At 45.8% G+C, this 16,017-nt stretch overlaps 1 pseudogene; it reads right to left on the bottom strand.

Annotated features, from left to right (window-relative positions):
- Positions 1 to 6,823: 6,823 nt before the first annotated feature.
- LOC138917403 (heparan sulfate glucosamine 3-O-sulfotransferase 4-like) overlaps positions 6,824 to 16,017 on the bottom strand; it is a 144,014-nt pseudogene continuing 134,820 nt past the window's right edge.

The following is a 16,017-nucleotide window of genomic DNA, read 5'->3' as shown; positions in this document are numbered from 1 at the left end:
CCACAATCAGTGCCGCAGATCTTTGTTGACGTTCCAAGCCTACCCCGAACTGAGGTCTCGCTTCCTGGAGCCCTGCATCTTCTGAAGGGCTGGCTCCTTTTCCTCTTCCCTCCAGAAGCCATGGTGACCAGAAGGCATGGCTTAGCAGGAGCTATGTTTCAGCAAAGGACATGTGTCAGCAGAAGATGTAAGTCAGCAGGACCCATGGATGAGCAGGAGCAGAGGTTCAGAAAGAACCGTGGATCTCTAGAAACCATGAGTCAGCACGAGCCATGAGTCAGCAGAGGCCACAGGTCAAAAGGAGACAGGTTTCAGCAGGAGCTTTTGTTCATCAGGAGCCAGGGGTCCGTAGAACTACTGTCAGCAGGAACCATCCATCAGCCAGAGACAGTCAGCAGTTGGTGGTGAGGTAGAGGACACACAGGAAGAGGGCAGCACCAGACTCTGAGGTGGCTGATGCCATAAGCAGAAGCTACAGGGTACCAAGAAGCTGAGCAGAGAGCATTTAGTAACAATAGGATCAATAAAATGTAGAGAGTAAGTCAGTCACCGTTGTGACGAGGTGGGGAGCAATGTGTTTCAGAGGGGGGCAGCATAGCCTAGTGTCTGTAGGAGCATGGAATCCTGGATGAGCTGAGCTTAAACAACATTCTAGTCTCTGTGAGAACTGGCAGCTTGGCAATTGAGGTTCTTGTCTTTCCTAATTTCCCAGGTATCCTTAGCATAAACCCCTATTACTAAGTATGTCTTTAGGTTGGATGCTAAAAAGGGGAATTCTTGAGACAAAGTATAAAGGGTTATTTTTTTAAGGTTCTTACTATATATTGCTAAACGACTTTTCAAGGATTTGTATAAATTTGCTCTCTCCCACCTTCTAATTAAAATACTTGTAAAAATGTATTCCAAAAGGTATGAAATTTTAAGGCAGGCTGAAAGCTGTTAGTATAGCTACGTATCAGGAGAAATTTCAAGTACAAAAAGTTCAGGTAGATGCTTGACGTAGAGCGAGAGGGCAAAGGAGACTGATATTTGCCATTGTGACTGTGCCTCTCTACCCTGTGAGTCAGAACTCTTTGGAGTTTCAAGGGAAAGAATCCAATTCAATTAAGACTGGCTTAATTCAATAAAATAATTTCTAAGGGCTTGTAGCTTGCACATGTAGACAGTAGTGGGGTAGATTTCAGGTGCAGCTGGATCCAGGAGCTTGACGATGTCAATTACAACAAACACATCAACTCTTTATGATCTGCCCCAGCTCTGATGGTTGAAAGCCCTGATTGGCCAGGTCAGGCCCCTGTCATGTGCTCACTCTTGGAGCCAGATAGATGTTGAGGGAATTCCTGACCCCCCATCCCACTCCAAGCTACATGACTTGGAAGAGATGGTTTTTAAATGGAGATCAAATAGGCGAATCAAAACAGATGACCACAGGCCCGTCTTATGGACATGGGGTCTTCAGGACACCCTTCAACTGGGGAGAAGCTGCATTTGAAAATGTTCAGAATGACTTGAACCTTCCCATCAGTTATTTCCATTTCATGTACCTTCTAGAATCTAGGCTATCATTTTCAATGTTACAATGTTACAGGCTGGGGAAGGAGGGGATGTACTTGCCTGTTACATCCAAGATGTGGAGTCCACAGAGATAACAGCCTGTGCCTGGAACAGCCATAGAACAATGCGGGGAAACTTCTTTGAAGCGTCATTTTAAATAACAGCATAATAGTCTGTTGCTTTTTAAAGATTTTATTTTTCCTTTTTTCTCCCCAAAGCCCCCCGGTTCACAGTCGTGTATTTTTAGTTGTGGGTCCTTCTAGTTGTGGCATGCGGGATGCCGGCTCAGCATGGCCTGATGAGCGGTGCCATGTCCGCGCCCAGGACTCAAACTGACAAAACCCTGGGCCACCGAAGCAGAGTGTGCGAACTTAACCTCTCGGCCACGGGGCCGGCCCCATTCCTTTTGTAACTTAATAAGAATGTTTGCCTCCTTTATGTATTCAACTACATAAGTCTAACATTGTTTTACCAAATGATTAAGCAATTATCTGCAAATTATTCTCCCCACAAACGTGAAATGCCACTTTTATCCGATTCTAAACTTCTATATCATTATCTTTGATCTAATTCTAGACTCTCCAGTCTGTTCCATTGATCTGTGTATTCCTATGTCACCGGTTTGCTGTTGTAGAATACACAGCAGTATCTATTCAAAGCTCCTTCCCCCTCATTTTCCCCTCAAAATTCTCCTCTCTGTTTCTGGCATAACATTCGCACAGATGACAATTAGGAACTTGTCATCAAGGTCCAGAAAGTCCTATTGGGATTAAGATTGGAGAGGATGAAGACTTTCCATCCAGGATTTGGATATCTATTTTTTATTTATTCAAGTTTTTGCACACCTGTCAGGAAAATTTTATAACCTCATCTCATTAAAAAACAAAGAAAAAACTATTCTTCTGAAGCTCAGGTCATTCAACTCTGACTGCCTATTCTTTGCATATCCCTTTCATCGGATGACATTCTAGACTTTGCCTGGTTATTTATTTAGTCCTTGGCACACATTTCTCCTCTCCGTCCCAGCCCCGTCGTCATCCGGGCTGGTTTCACCGGCCATGCCATGCATCTCAGGCCTGGGACTCCCTCATCTCCAGTAACCTGACCCTCCAGCTCAGCCATCCGCTGACCAAAGCAGCCTCCAGCTGGTCATCACGCTCACACTCTTCCACTCTAAGTTACTAATTCAAGCACACAAACCTCCTAAGCTTCCAATTCACTGCCTCAAATATTTTTATTACTATGCTCTTTCACTTCTTAGGTACCACCAGTTGAGCCCTCAGGGCCCATTCAAGAGAAAGAAATCACACAACTTATTTGAACAGAAACAATTTAATACTAAAAAGTGTTAACTGGTATTGAGAAAGGAACAGGCAAAATTCTAACCTTAAGGGAGGGAGCAACTGCAGGAAGCATCTAGTACCACTAGAAAGGGGAAAACAAAGGGAAGAAGTTGGGCGCGTTGAACCATGGAAGCTTGGAGGAGGGCCCATGGGCCCAGGGCCCAGATCTCAGAGGAGGGGCACTGCCGGCTGCTGCGGCTGCCCTGGAGAGGGTGCCATGAAGCTGGTTCTGAGAGGCTGGAAGAGCTGCAAACTGGACTCAACTGCAGCTTCCAGAAGGAAGCGTCACTGACAACACGGTGAAGCATTGCAAGGGGGATGGTCGCAGCAACAACGGGCACACGGGAATGAGCAAGTCCCTTCTCCCACCTTCAGCCTTGCAATCATCCTCTAGTGTTCTCTGTCTCTCTCTCTCCCTCTCTCTCTCTCTATTGGGACAGTCTAATAAGAAACCGGCTGGCCATGCAGAAATGTCATTTTCAGATTACCAGTCCCAGCTCCAGGTGAGTTTGAAGCTGGGACAAGAACTTAATAATGAACCAACTCTTTGACTTTCTTTCCGTCCATCATCCCGGCCTGCCTTCACTTGCTTGTCTGTCCGGCCTGGATTAACCGTCCAGCACTTCAGTTTACTCTCTGGCTGGTATCATAAACTCATTAGCTTCCAGAGAGCAGACTGGAATCACCGATCACCAGCCCAACACTGCCCGACATCTTACCACATTTCTCCAGGCAGCTCGTTTCCCCACACTCTGCAGACTGCTTTAAATCTCCACTCTTCTCAAACTTCCACCTCCCCTTTTTTCTTTTGCTAGCTTCTGCCTCAAAGATAGAAACGTCTTCTCAACTTTCTGCTAACAAGCCAATAACTGCACCCACCCCCACCCATCCTGTCTCCTCTCTCAGAAAGGTGGTGTTCCTCTGTGTGAGGCCATCACCTGCTCCTCTTTACTGCATCCCATTTGCTTCTTTCTGGGAATTTGAAGATTCACCTTTCCCCACTCGATTCTGTATCTTTGCTCTCTCCCTGTTTACCAGGTCCTTGCCTTTGGAGTTTCATAAATTTTAACTTTAGTCACTAATTTTTGAACAAATTACACTCAGCAAAATGGTAAAGCCACTTTAGAAAATAACTCGGGAGTTGTTGTAAAAATAAACATACAATTATCATATAATTCAGCAACCCCACTCCTGGGTCTTTACCCAAGACAAAGGGGAGCATGTACACACAAAACTCTGCGTGTGAATGTTGATTGCAGCTCTCTCTTCACAATCGTCAAAAACTGGAAATGATACAAGTGCCCTTTGGTGAATGCATAAAGAAAGTGGTACGTCCATACGGGGGGATACTGCTCAGCAATAAAAAGGAATGAATCGTTGAGACACACAACAATGTGGAGGAATCTGAAATGCATTTTGCCAAGGGAAAGAAGACAGTCTCGGAAAGGGATTTACTGTGTGATTCCATTTACATGACATTTTGGAAAAGGTGACATTATAAGGACAGAAAAAAGATCAACAATTGCCATCAGGAATTCTTTTGAAATTAGATAAGCCTCTTCCACTAAAAAAATGCTCACAAAAGGCTCTTTCGGATCTTACCCTCCCCTGCACGCTACTGCCACTGTGACTCTGACTTTCATAGCAAACTTTATCCAAACAGTTTGTCTACACCCATCTTTTCCACTCCCTCTCTTTCCATTCACTCCTCAAGCAACCTCACTCTTGCTCCAGCATTGTCAAACTCACTGAGCATTTCTCTGTGCTCCTCTCTCTCATCCTTGCTCAGCAGCAGCCCCAAACAGCTGAGTCTCCCCTCTTCACTCAGTTTAGGGAAGAGGCTTCCTGCCTAGACGGGGCAAAGGCAGACTCTACCCTTGAGTCAGCTCTGTCACTGCCCCAGCATCTGCCACAGTTCATGCCACAGGCTAGGAAAGAACCAGTGAACATTTCTGGAAAGGAGCTTTGGGACAAGTAGCTAGAAAAGGTGGCACTATCCCAAGTTTTCAGAAAAATTCTGTTACCTCCACTGCCTTGCACTTTATGTTTCCTTGTAAAGACCTTCCTACCGTGTAGCCTCAACCGTGGAAGAACAAGACAAAAATGAATTGTAATTGCACAAAAACTCACAAGGGCCTCTTATTTATTTATTTAAATTTTCCCCTCTAAATACATTTCCCAGAAGGATGGACTTCTTCTATTGAACATTGAAGGAGACGCCTTTTCCTCCCTGGGACGGGTTCAGATTCCGGATTTGTTGCATGTTCTGTGTATCTTCTTTGAAACATTGGTGCTGAACCACCGAGCAGCAACATTACTCATTATCCTCAGGGTGTAAAGCAGTCGAAGAGTCATTAAGGACTCTCCATTTGGAAAGCAGCCACTGCCCAACAAAGGGCCTCTTCTTGCCTCAGCCAGGAGGAGAGGCACAGTCAGGGCCCTGGGGCCCTCTCTGACTCGAACCCGAGCATCACTGATGTCCTAGAGACTCCACTAAAGCAGGCGTACCCCTAATCTCACCCAGTGACAAAGCTGAAGCAGAAGTCTGCTGAAGTGCCAACAGTTTATTTTTATCTTTTCTTTAATAAGAACTTGGTAGGCTTTTCTTTGTTCAGGGCATGGGGCTGCTATAGGGCAAGAATGTGGAACTGGCTTAACCATGCAGCAGAGCCAATGGGATTTAAGGGACCTAAATATCCCCCATCAGCCTATCTTCCATGCCTGAAATTCCACTGTGGAATATACATTAAGTACCTTATGACATTAAGGAGTTGTGACCTAAGAAAAACAATGAGAGGGAGGGAAAATTCATTGAACCTGATACACTAACTAGATCATACATGCAAAGTGCTCAGTACAGTGTCTGAAGGATAAAAAGGACTCATAAATAGTAGCTGTTATTTCTATTACTAATAACTGCTGGACCGTTCGCTAAGCCAATGTTTCGTGACCATCTACTTGGTGTTAGGATACCTTGCTAGATGTTGATAAATTGCCAGAATCTCTGTCTCAAAAGGCTCCTGTGATCAGGGCAAGAAACCCCTCAGATAAACAATTAGAATTCACCCTCATAAGTGCTCTCTCTAATAGGACACTGAGTACCAGGTGGGAGTGCAGGAGGGAGCAGCCTGCGCTGCTTGTGCAGATGGGACACTGTGCAGGAGAGACGGCTCAGGAGGAACATTTAGGGCGCTGCCAGGTGAGAATGAGGGGAAGGGTGTACTGGGCTAAGACTGCATGCAAAAGGCAAGATGACATGAAAAAAAAGAAGGCAGGAAAACAGAGGAACAATAATGAGTTCAATGTGTTCGGAGCACAGATTTCATCAAGGGCTAGAGAAGAAAATGGGATTGGAAAAATATCCTAAAGGAGGAAGTGCTATGCCTGGTGAACGGACTTAACCCAATAAGAAACATGGGTCCAAGTGCAGATTTTTAAGCAAGAACACAAGAAAATCTACTGTTTGGAAAGACACATTCATTGATATCAAAGGACGGGGGTCAGCAAACTATGTGCCAAGTCCAGTCCTTTGTCGTTTTATTTTCCGGCTCATGAGCTAAGGATGATTTTTGCATTTTCACACGGTTGAAAACCAATCAAAAGAACGTATTATGGCACAGGAAAATTAAACGCAATTTAAATTTCAGCGTCATCCATAAAGTTTTAGTGGAACACGGCCATGCTCATTTGTTTACACCTTGTTTATGGCCACTTTTGTGCTAAACAGCAGAAATCATTAAAAGTATTTACTACCTACCCTGCACAGAAGATGTCTGCCAGCCTCGGGTTAAAGGATATAGCTTAGAGCAGATAGAGAAGAGAAGGCAGGGAAGCCAGCGTGAAGGGCAGAGGGAGAAGCTTCAGCCATGTTTCTCCAACCTGAGTCATGTACAAATCCCCCTCCGAAACTGCTCCAGGAGCTCTAGTGTCACTTGAATTACTTTTATTCAAACATAAATTAAATATTTACAAACAGACATCCTGGTAAAACTTCCTTATTCTTTTAGCTCTTACACAACTCTAAAACCAAAACAAACTTAAAAATCAAGTACAAACAAAATTACAAGACCAGTCAATTTCACGTTAACGTCCTTAATTTAAGGTGAGGGACGATGTCTTTCGGCTGCAACCAGATGTCTGCGTCGAGGTCCCAGGCCAGCCCCAGATTCATCTGAGTGTGAGTGCAGGTGTCTGCTACCACGTCTGGGTGATGACAACGATCTCACAACCTTCTCTGGGTGCAAGCACTCCAGACACCTTCATTCACGTAGAATGGCATTGGCAACATTTCTGTAAAGGGTCAGATGATAAACATTTTAGTCTTTGCAGGCCCCTGCTACAACCACTCAATTCCGCCATCCTAGCTCAAAAGCCCTCACAGACAGGCCATAAACGGCCAGACGCGGGTGTGCTCCACTCAAACTTTACTGACAGAACAAGCAGTGGCCAGAATTAGCTCAGAGGCTCTGGGTCAACCTTTGTTCCAAGGCAAAGTGGAAAACTGGTGGGATTTCTGTTCAGCTGTGGACACACCCTCGACAGGCCAGGAGACCGCTGTGGAAGGAGGAGTCACTGCCACAGCCGCCCATCAGATGTATTCACAACGACAGGCTACAGGCTCGACTGGGGCCACAAGCCTGGACAGCAGACAGCGTCACAGCACTGTCACCTCTTCACTTCACATCTGTATTCAAACCAGCTCACAGCAAGAATGACTATCTTGCCACTTCCCTTGGCCCAGAATGGGGTTTCCACCCACCGGCCCTCAACCTCAGGAGGCTCAGAGATGCCTGCAGGTCCTCACCACTTGGTTCCTGCTGGGACATCCAGAAGGGCCGGGTAATTATGGACTTTGCACATTAGCCACCAGAGTCCAATGCATACTGACAGAATCTGAGCGCCATGCCGTTATAGTTCTGAATCTCAAAACGCAGTAAGAAAGGAAACTTGGCAACAGTCTTTTTAATTTGGTACCTTTTTACCCACACTGCGGGGCATTTGGGATCAGAGTTCTGATTCTCTTTATGAAGCTCTTCTATATACAGAATCACAGCCTACCTTTAACTTGGAGCCTGACACTCGAGACAATTTTGTTATTACTATTACGCTTCAATTTTAGACAAAAAACACATTTTGAAAGAAAAAAGTGCCAAGAAATACTATAACTTGGATAAGAAACAGTCTCATTTATTAGAGTCTTTCTTGTAGGGAAGAAACCTTCCCCACACACGTCCCCTCACCTGGCTACTCTTCTCTTCCCAAGACAGTCAATTCAGGGAAAAAAGAGGAGTAAAATCTGACTCTGGGGGCCAGCCTAGTGGCGAAGTGGTTAAGTTTGTGCACTCTCCTTCAGCAGCCTGGGGTTCACAGGTTCAGATCTCAGGAATGGACCTCCACATTGCTCACCAAGCCATACTGTGGCAGTGTCCCACATACAAAAAATGGAGGAAGACTGCCACAGATGTTAGCCCAGCGACAGTTTTCCTCAAGCAAAAAAGAGGAAGACTGGCAACAGACGTTAGCTCAGAGCTAGTCGTCCTCACAAAAAAAAAAGAAAGAAAGAAAAGAAAAGGAAAAACCTGATTCTGGTGTGTGTGTATAAACTTGTCATCCTGGTGAACGGATGGATGGGTGGCTATGTACCAACCAGACGAGGAGGCTGAGTCCTCCAGTGAGGCTTCGGGTGTGTTCTCCTGGGTGTTCCTGGACAAACTGCACTCCATTGCTCACGACCATCCTTACACGGGCCAGGCTCTATGCCAGGCACTGGTCAACTAGAATGGAAGACAAGAGGGGCCTTGCCCTCAAGGAGATGGCACTGGAGTGGGCACCACCAGAGTCTTAGTTTTAGTTACGTGCTTACTGTGTGCCAAGCACCATGCCAAGCGCTATACACACAATTTCTCTGGGAATACTAATGACACTCCCATTGAACAGACATGATCATCTTGTCTTTACAGATAAGGAAACTGAGACTCACAGAGGTTAAATGACCTGATGAAGGACAGACAGCCAGTCAGCGGCAGAAGCAGGTTTCGACCCTGTGTGGCCTAATCTCGGAGCTTCTGTACTTCCTCCTGCAGAAGCTGGACACCTAAACAGACAATTCCACGACATCCATTATCCTACAACAGGGAGAGCCGAAGCAGGGGCTCTGGGGGCAGGGGACTTGTGAGGGTGGTGGGCTATTTAGAGTACTCTAGAACAAACTGATTAGGACACACGACTCATGAGTGGGACCTGAGCAAAGCCCAGCTTCTGAACCCAGTGGAGCACTTTGCTAAACAGCCCACTTTAGAGCACTCGGGACTGTCTTGGAGGGAAATAAAACCACCAACCAGGCTTTCCTCCCAGAGATCCCCGTGGCTAACTGCCTCACCTCTTTCAAAACTGCTTTCAAACATCATCTTCACAAGGAGCTACTCAACCACCTTATTGAAGCTGCACCCTGCCCCCTCACCATCGCTCTGATCTCTTTCCCTGCCCTCCTATTTCTCTGTTGCACTGTTTTCACCTTCCAACCTATGGTACTATCTATGTAACTAACTTACTCACTACGTTTACTGCTTATTCTTATTGTTTACTACTTGAATCCTTTCTTTAGAACATAACGTCAACGACAGGAGGAACTGGTGTCTGTTTTGTTCACCACCAGATCCCAAGTCCCTAGAAGAGTGCCGTGTATACAGCAGGTGCCAATAATATTTGTTAAATTAATAAACGAGTGAAGGAGTGTTGAAAAACAGACTGCGGATGTAAGACTGGGCTGAATGAGTTTGGCAGCCCTTCCCAGCCCTGGCGTTCGGCTCCCACATACAGGAAAAGCATCCTTCCATTTGGGATTCAGGGACACTGGAAGCAAGTTCTCACCCGTCTAGATACATGACTGAGGTCTCACCGGGATTGTGCTTTCGAATGTGGATGAGACCTTCATGTTCAATAAACTCTCATCCTTGGTCTCCCGTGCTTGTCTTCATTCTAGTCTTGTGCTCTCGTGACATGGGCAGTTAAAGAAGAGAATTTAGGGGTTGCCCTGTGGCCGAGTGGTTAAGTTCACGTGCTCTGCTTGGCAGCCCAGGGCTTCACCGGTTCAGATCCTGGGTGCGAACATAGCCCTGCTCATCAAGCCATGCTGAGGTGGCGTCCCGCATGCCACAACAAGGACTCACAACTAAAACATACAACTACGTACTGGGGGGCTTTGGGGAGAAGAAGGAAATAAGTAAATAAATAAAAGAAGAAGAAGAGAATTTAGTGCACACAGCAAAATCCCCCACATCTCAATGGCAGGCAGAACAAACTCTGTGATTTGAGTATTTTTGTGAAAATTCATAGGAGTGTCTTTGTGTCTGAATTCATATAATCTTAAAATTTACAAGAATCCAGTTTCCTTTTTATAAGGTTTCTATAACACATGTGTCAAGTGTCTAGTTTTGAAAGGACTTCATAATTATTTCACTTACAACTTCCTCTGGGTTAATTATGGGAGTCTAAGAGTTGGACGAGGGGACAAGAGTAATACAGTTCTTGACATGCCATCTGAATGCAGGCTGAATGCGGTCTGTAACAAAGCCTTCCGGTTTTCCTTTTACTTATTATGTTGTCTTGTCCCCTTATCAGGGTGAGGAACACTCCACTTCTTTACAGGTTCAAACTGAATTCCAAATTCTGTCTGGAGCACATTTGGGTTTCTACCAGGTCCACTTTCTATTTCAATCCGAGGGGTGGGAGAGATGGAGGGTACCAAAATTTATTCCTGTGTGCTCAAATGTGATCAAACCTCGAGCTCTCACTTGATAGTTAACGTCAAAGACCAACTTTAGCGTCGTCTCTTTCTGTATTAATTCCTTTTTAATGCACATCTCTCTGGTTTCCAAAGCCAGAAAAATCTGCAGTTCATTCTAGATTATTCCCCCTGCCCTAACCCCTTCCCTGGCTATCATTTTGTCCTCAAGTTCTGTCAGTTTACATCTAAATATTTCTTGAATCCGTCCATTTCTCTCCATCCTCACTATGGCTGCCTCGATTATGGCTGCCACACTGCTCTGCTGCTAAGGTCCAAAATCATGAATGAGGCCTGTAAATAGGGTGACCAGTTCATCCAGGTTTGCTCGGGACTGTCCCAGTGTTAAATCTGAAAGTCTTACACGCCAGGACCCTCCCCCTAGTCCTGGCCAAACTGACACTGTTGGCACCCTCCCTGTAAGTCTTGGCAACTCTCTGCTTCCTCTGTGCACTGCAGCCCCACTCACCTTCTTCCAGTGACTTGGACTTTCTTACCTCAAGACCTTCACACGGGCTGGTTTTCTCCCTGGATTGCTTCTGCACTCACTCTTTGTCTGGTTAACTCATCCTCCTCTCCCAGATGCTGGCTGAAATGCCACATCTTCAGATAGCCTTTCACGACCCAGCACCCAGCCCCAAGTTAATTTCTGACCTTGCTCCAGCCTCTCGCTGTATTCTTTACTTTGCCTTCACATCTCTCAATTAGTGGGTTATATTTTGTCTGTGTAGTTACGTGTTTAAAGAAGCACTTTCTTCGTTAAAATTCAGCTCCTCAAAGGCAGACAACGTGTCTGTCTATACAGCTGATTGTCCCCAACACCTTGCCCAGGACCTGGGAAGTATCGAGCCCTCTATAAATACACTTTCAATACATTTACTTTGTATGTGTTTTCCTTTTCCCCTGATTAAACTTACAAGACCTCTTTCTATCCTCCCTCCATCCCTTCTTCTTGCCTTTCTGGTCTCTTGCTGTCTCTCCTTTCTTGCTCTTTCTTTCTTTTCAAGAAACAACTCTTGGAATTAAGTGTTAATGCTACTGTTTTCATGATTTCTTGAACCAATATTTTCTGCTTTTATCAGTATTATTTCCTTCATCTAATTTTCTTAGGTATATTCTTTATTTTAGTTTTTGAGCTCTCAGGCCCATTTGCCAGCTCTCTCTTCCTCCCACCTGCTTTAGCTAGACTGAGCCTGCACTTTTCCTCAAGAGACAGAGCTGTGTCACTTCGTCACTCTTTTGGCACCCGTTGTTTTCTCTGTGGGATATACCCTTCGTTTACTAATCTAACAGATATTTAATGGCTACCTCCCCACCTTGTCTACTGAACTAATAATTCTTTAAGATCCAGCTCAGCTGTTTCTTGACTGTAACGCTTTCCTGCCTCCACCCCCACTGAGTTCATCCGCTGCTCTGTGCCGCACCCGTACCTGGAGTGGACATCCGTTATAGTACTTACGTTGCGTTGTAACACTTTATTCATACTCCATCTTCCCCACTGAGCTCTGAGCTCCAGGATGACAGTGTCCGACCTCTGTGTCTATTTTGGAGGAGGCTGAGATTCTGGAGGAAAGGGACACACATAATTAGCATGGCTCTCTCTACAGCTTCATCCTCCTAAGAACTAAACAGACCTTCTAAAAAAAAATACATAGAATAAGTCAACAGGAAAATAAGCAAGGAGATGAAGAGACAGAAAAAAAATACTGAGTCAGGGACCATGTACATTTTCAACTTGATTAGATAATACCAAGGGAAATTTCTTTATTGGAGGAAAGAAGAAAAACAAGAGAGGGGCAAATACAAAAATGAATTTGATGTAGATGAGAGAGATTTTGAGAAAACTCACACTGATGGACTTGGTCCCCACAAAACATGATTTTGCCGAGTTTGGCAGTGGGGATGGCATACGGACCTTGATCAGAGTGGAACAGGTTTGGAGTACTTTAAGAATATGTTGTGGTCAACCAGTGAAGGATTGAGGACATCAGAACCATCAAAGGGCCAACTAGATAAAGAGCAAATAACTCTTGTGATTTTATTCGGTGCGGCCTCACATTCTAGATATTGAAGGGGGTCATGAGTGGCATGGCTGAGGATGGGAAGGCAGGGGTCATGGAAGTGCACAGAGGTAAGGGCATCAGGGATGCTCACGAGAACCAGCAAAGTGGCTAACCTTGGGCTGAAACAAGCAAGGCCAGAGAGGTGTGAGCACGGAGATCCTGAGCTGACAGACAGCAGGCTCCAGGGGAAGACAGAGCTGAAGATGTGGAAGGAGAAGTCACTGTGATCAGTTGTGGGGATTTCAGAATTCACACTAGGTTTAGGGTAGGTCCAGTCCACATCAGGGTTTCATCCTCTCGCTGGCCAATGACATGCTTTCATGCCATTTGATGGAAATGAAATACAAACTATGAGAGAGTAAAAGAAGAAAACTGGCTAAAGAGTTTTTCAGTCCCTGCAGTGTCTATCAAATCCAATGCCAAGTACTATTCAGGTCTTATAACCTCCCTTGTTCCTGTGTTCTGGCTCCAGTCAGGACACCCCTGGGCCCAGAGCTCCTGAGGTTCATCTGGTGATGGGTCAGGTGTCAGAGCGACTGTCCTAGCTTTCACGGGAGCCTTTGTTCAGGGGCAGCAGGGAGAGAGGGGCCCCTCCTCTTTAATGGTGCTATCAGAACATAGGCTTCTTTGATCTTGTCTGGAATACTGATGGATAAAACTCTCTATGCATTTTATAGGAATATAAAAGACAAACAAGAATGATTTTTAAACACACGAAGCTTTAAGCTACAGATTTGCAGACACATTTTCCCCTTCCTTATTGCCTATCTCTAGTCTTTCTGGGAGGAAACACACATCTTGGTGTTGCTTTCTTTCAAACAAGAGAAAGGAGTCAAAACAGTTAATCTCACACGCTTCCCGTGATAGGGAAAAGGCAGCACACGCTGCTGTAGGAGGAGACCTTGGGAGCAGAGCCAAAGTAGAGGATTTTCCCAATGGGTCCCCATAATGATGCTCTTGGAGGAGGAGAGACTCAGAGTCACCCAAAGGTCCAAGGCGAGGCCAGGCCCATGAAGGATTCAAGTGGATGGAAGTGATGGTCACATCCCGTGAGGAGCCCAAGGAATCATAGCCAGAAGATAAGGGGTGGAGGTGGCCCTGAGGTTAATGACAGGAGAAGACATAAGAAGGACAAACGTACAGGGGCCTACGGTCAAGGTTGGAAACTTCAGCAACTAAGACGGTGGTGTCATAAACAGAAAAGAAAGATGCAGAGAGAAAAGCAAACCTGCACTGGGAATAAGGAATCGGCGGAACTAGTCTGCCTGAGACTATCAGGACACGGCTTCTTCAACTGCGGGTGCGAGAAGCTGGGAAAATCAGAGAGGGGATCACAACCCTGATCACCTTCAAATTCCAATTTAACAGACACCCAAGCTCCATCTTCCTCCTAAGACAGCACATCAGTGCCTCTGTATCCTTAACTGTGCATCTGGAAAATCAGATTCTAAAGCAGCCATTGTGGTGGCTGACATGGAGGGCCTATGGTAATCACGCGACAGCTGTGAGAGCTTTGGTCTTGCAGACCCTCAAACACCTGCCATTTCTTCCCCCCACCTCTGCCCTTCTGTTAGCAACATTCACAGTTGGAAAGATTTAAATCCCTTCATGTGAGTTACTGCACACATGCCAAGTAGATGCTCAATGGTCACCTCGTTCACTCACCATCTGCCAACTTTGTAGGATGTGTGAGTTGAGTTCATGCCTCAAGAAAACGTCACAATTGTTAAATCTCAAGAGTCACCTCCAGATAATCTAAATTTTAAGTATTGAATGTGTAAGTGACACAGGACTGGTGTTTAAAAGCATTTGCATAGGAACTCAATTCGAAACCATCCTGTGGGGCTCAGGCCATTGAGTCAATGTCTCCAGAGGCTCTGGCTCTTCAAACATGAATTCCTCCTGTTTCATTAGTTTGTGCTATTGCTGTGGCTCCCAAGGGGTTACCTTTGGGACAAGAGACTTAACCATGACATTGAGCTTTCAACTGTGTAGGAAATAAACTCAGAAACACCCATCCTTAACCAAATTTGTTTCACTTCAGGGAAAGAACAGATATGGGGTTCTTAAAAATTAACGAGCGGCATTGATATTGAATTTTAGATTAAATGATTTTTACTAAAGCCTCTAAAAGATACCCCTTTTTAGCAGGTCAAAGAGCTCTGCTTCAGAAATGACAGCACAGCCTCCCGGTGAACTGCTTGTGTGCAGTGTCTCTTTTTCTTCTTCCCCTTCCACCTCCTAGAGAAGCTCTTCAGGAGCCTCAGACGGGGGGCTGCTGTGTGGCCAGTTCCAGGGGGACTATTCACATCCGAGTCCATTCACATGACACTCCATCACTGTTAGAGGCGCAGGGGTCAGAGAGAAAACTTGTCCTCGCTGTGTAAATACACAGACAAACCTCTTAAAGAAAGCTTTCTCAGTGTCTTCGGTCAGGCTTCCCAGAAGCAGGGCCTGAGACAGTGACTCTGGTGAAAAGGATTCATTGGAGGAGGGCTCTCTGGAGGGGGTGCAGTGTGAGGGAAGCAGCAGACAGGAGAAGAAAACTAAGCAAAGGGGCTGTCTCAGCTGGAGACTAACTTCTCCCTCGTATCCCAGAAGGCTCTGGTCCACCTTGAGGCCAGGCTTCCGGCTTTTTGTGCCCCAGTCAATCATTGGCCACTGACTGTCCCCTGCGGCCAGGAGTAACCTCCCAGGCAAGGCAGCTCCATTTGAGCAATGAATACTCACAGCAACTGAGGAAAGAGTGTGCCACCAGTGAAGGGGACCCGGGCAGGGCACCAGCAGCATCCACTAGACTTGGGGAAGGAAGGGAAGATCAGAAAAGCAGAGACGGCCTCTCCGAGCAAGCGGCATATAAGCTGAGTCCAGAAGGATAAGTAAGAGCCAGGATAAGTAAGAGACTTGGAGGAAAAGCACGGAGAATGGTGAAGGGAACAGCACTCGCAATGGCCCTGGGGTAGAAAAGAGAATATGGACCTCCTTTCCTCTTCATTCAACGTGCTCTGGCCTCTGATTCTGGGCTGGAGGGAAGTGTGTAGTGGTATTCCTGTAAGGCAAATGCAGGGCAGGCAAAGAGTTTTGTACTTTGGGCTTCTGCAAAGGACCCAACAGATTTGTGGAAGAAAACATCATGAGTAAGCTCTGGGCCCTGAAGATTGCTAGTCTCACCTTTCACGTGCACTCATCTCTGTACAAAAGTATGTTTATCTGTTTTAGGGAGATAAGTGAAGATTCCTTGCCTGGAAACTTTACAAACGTCCAGGAAGGCCAA

Source organism: Equus caballus, chromosome 14, assembly GCF_041296265.1.
Source record: "Equus caballus isolate H_3958 breed thoroughbred chromosome 14, TB-T2T, whole genome shotgun sequence".
In the NCBI taxonomy this organism is placed as follows: Eukaryota; Metazoa; Chordata; class Mammalia; order Perissodactyla; family Equidae; genus Equus; species Equus caballus.
This window is presented reverse-complemented; position numbering and strand designations above follow the sequence as displayed.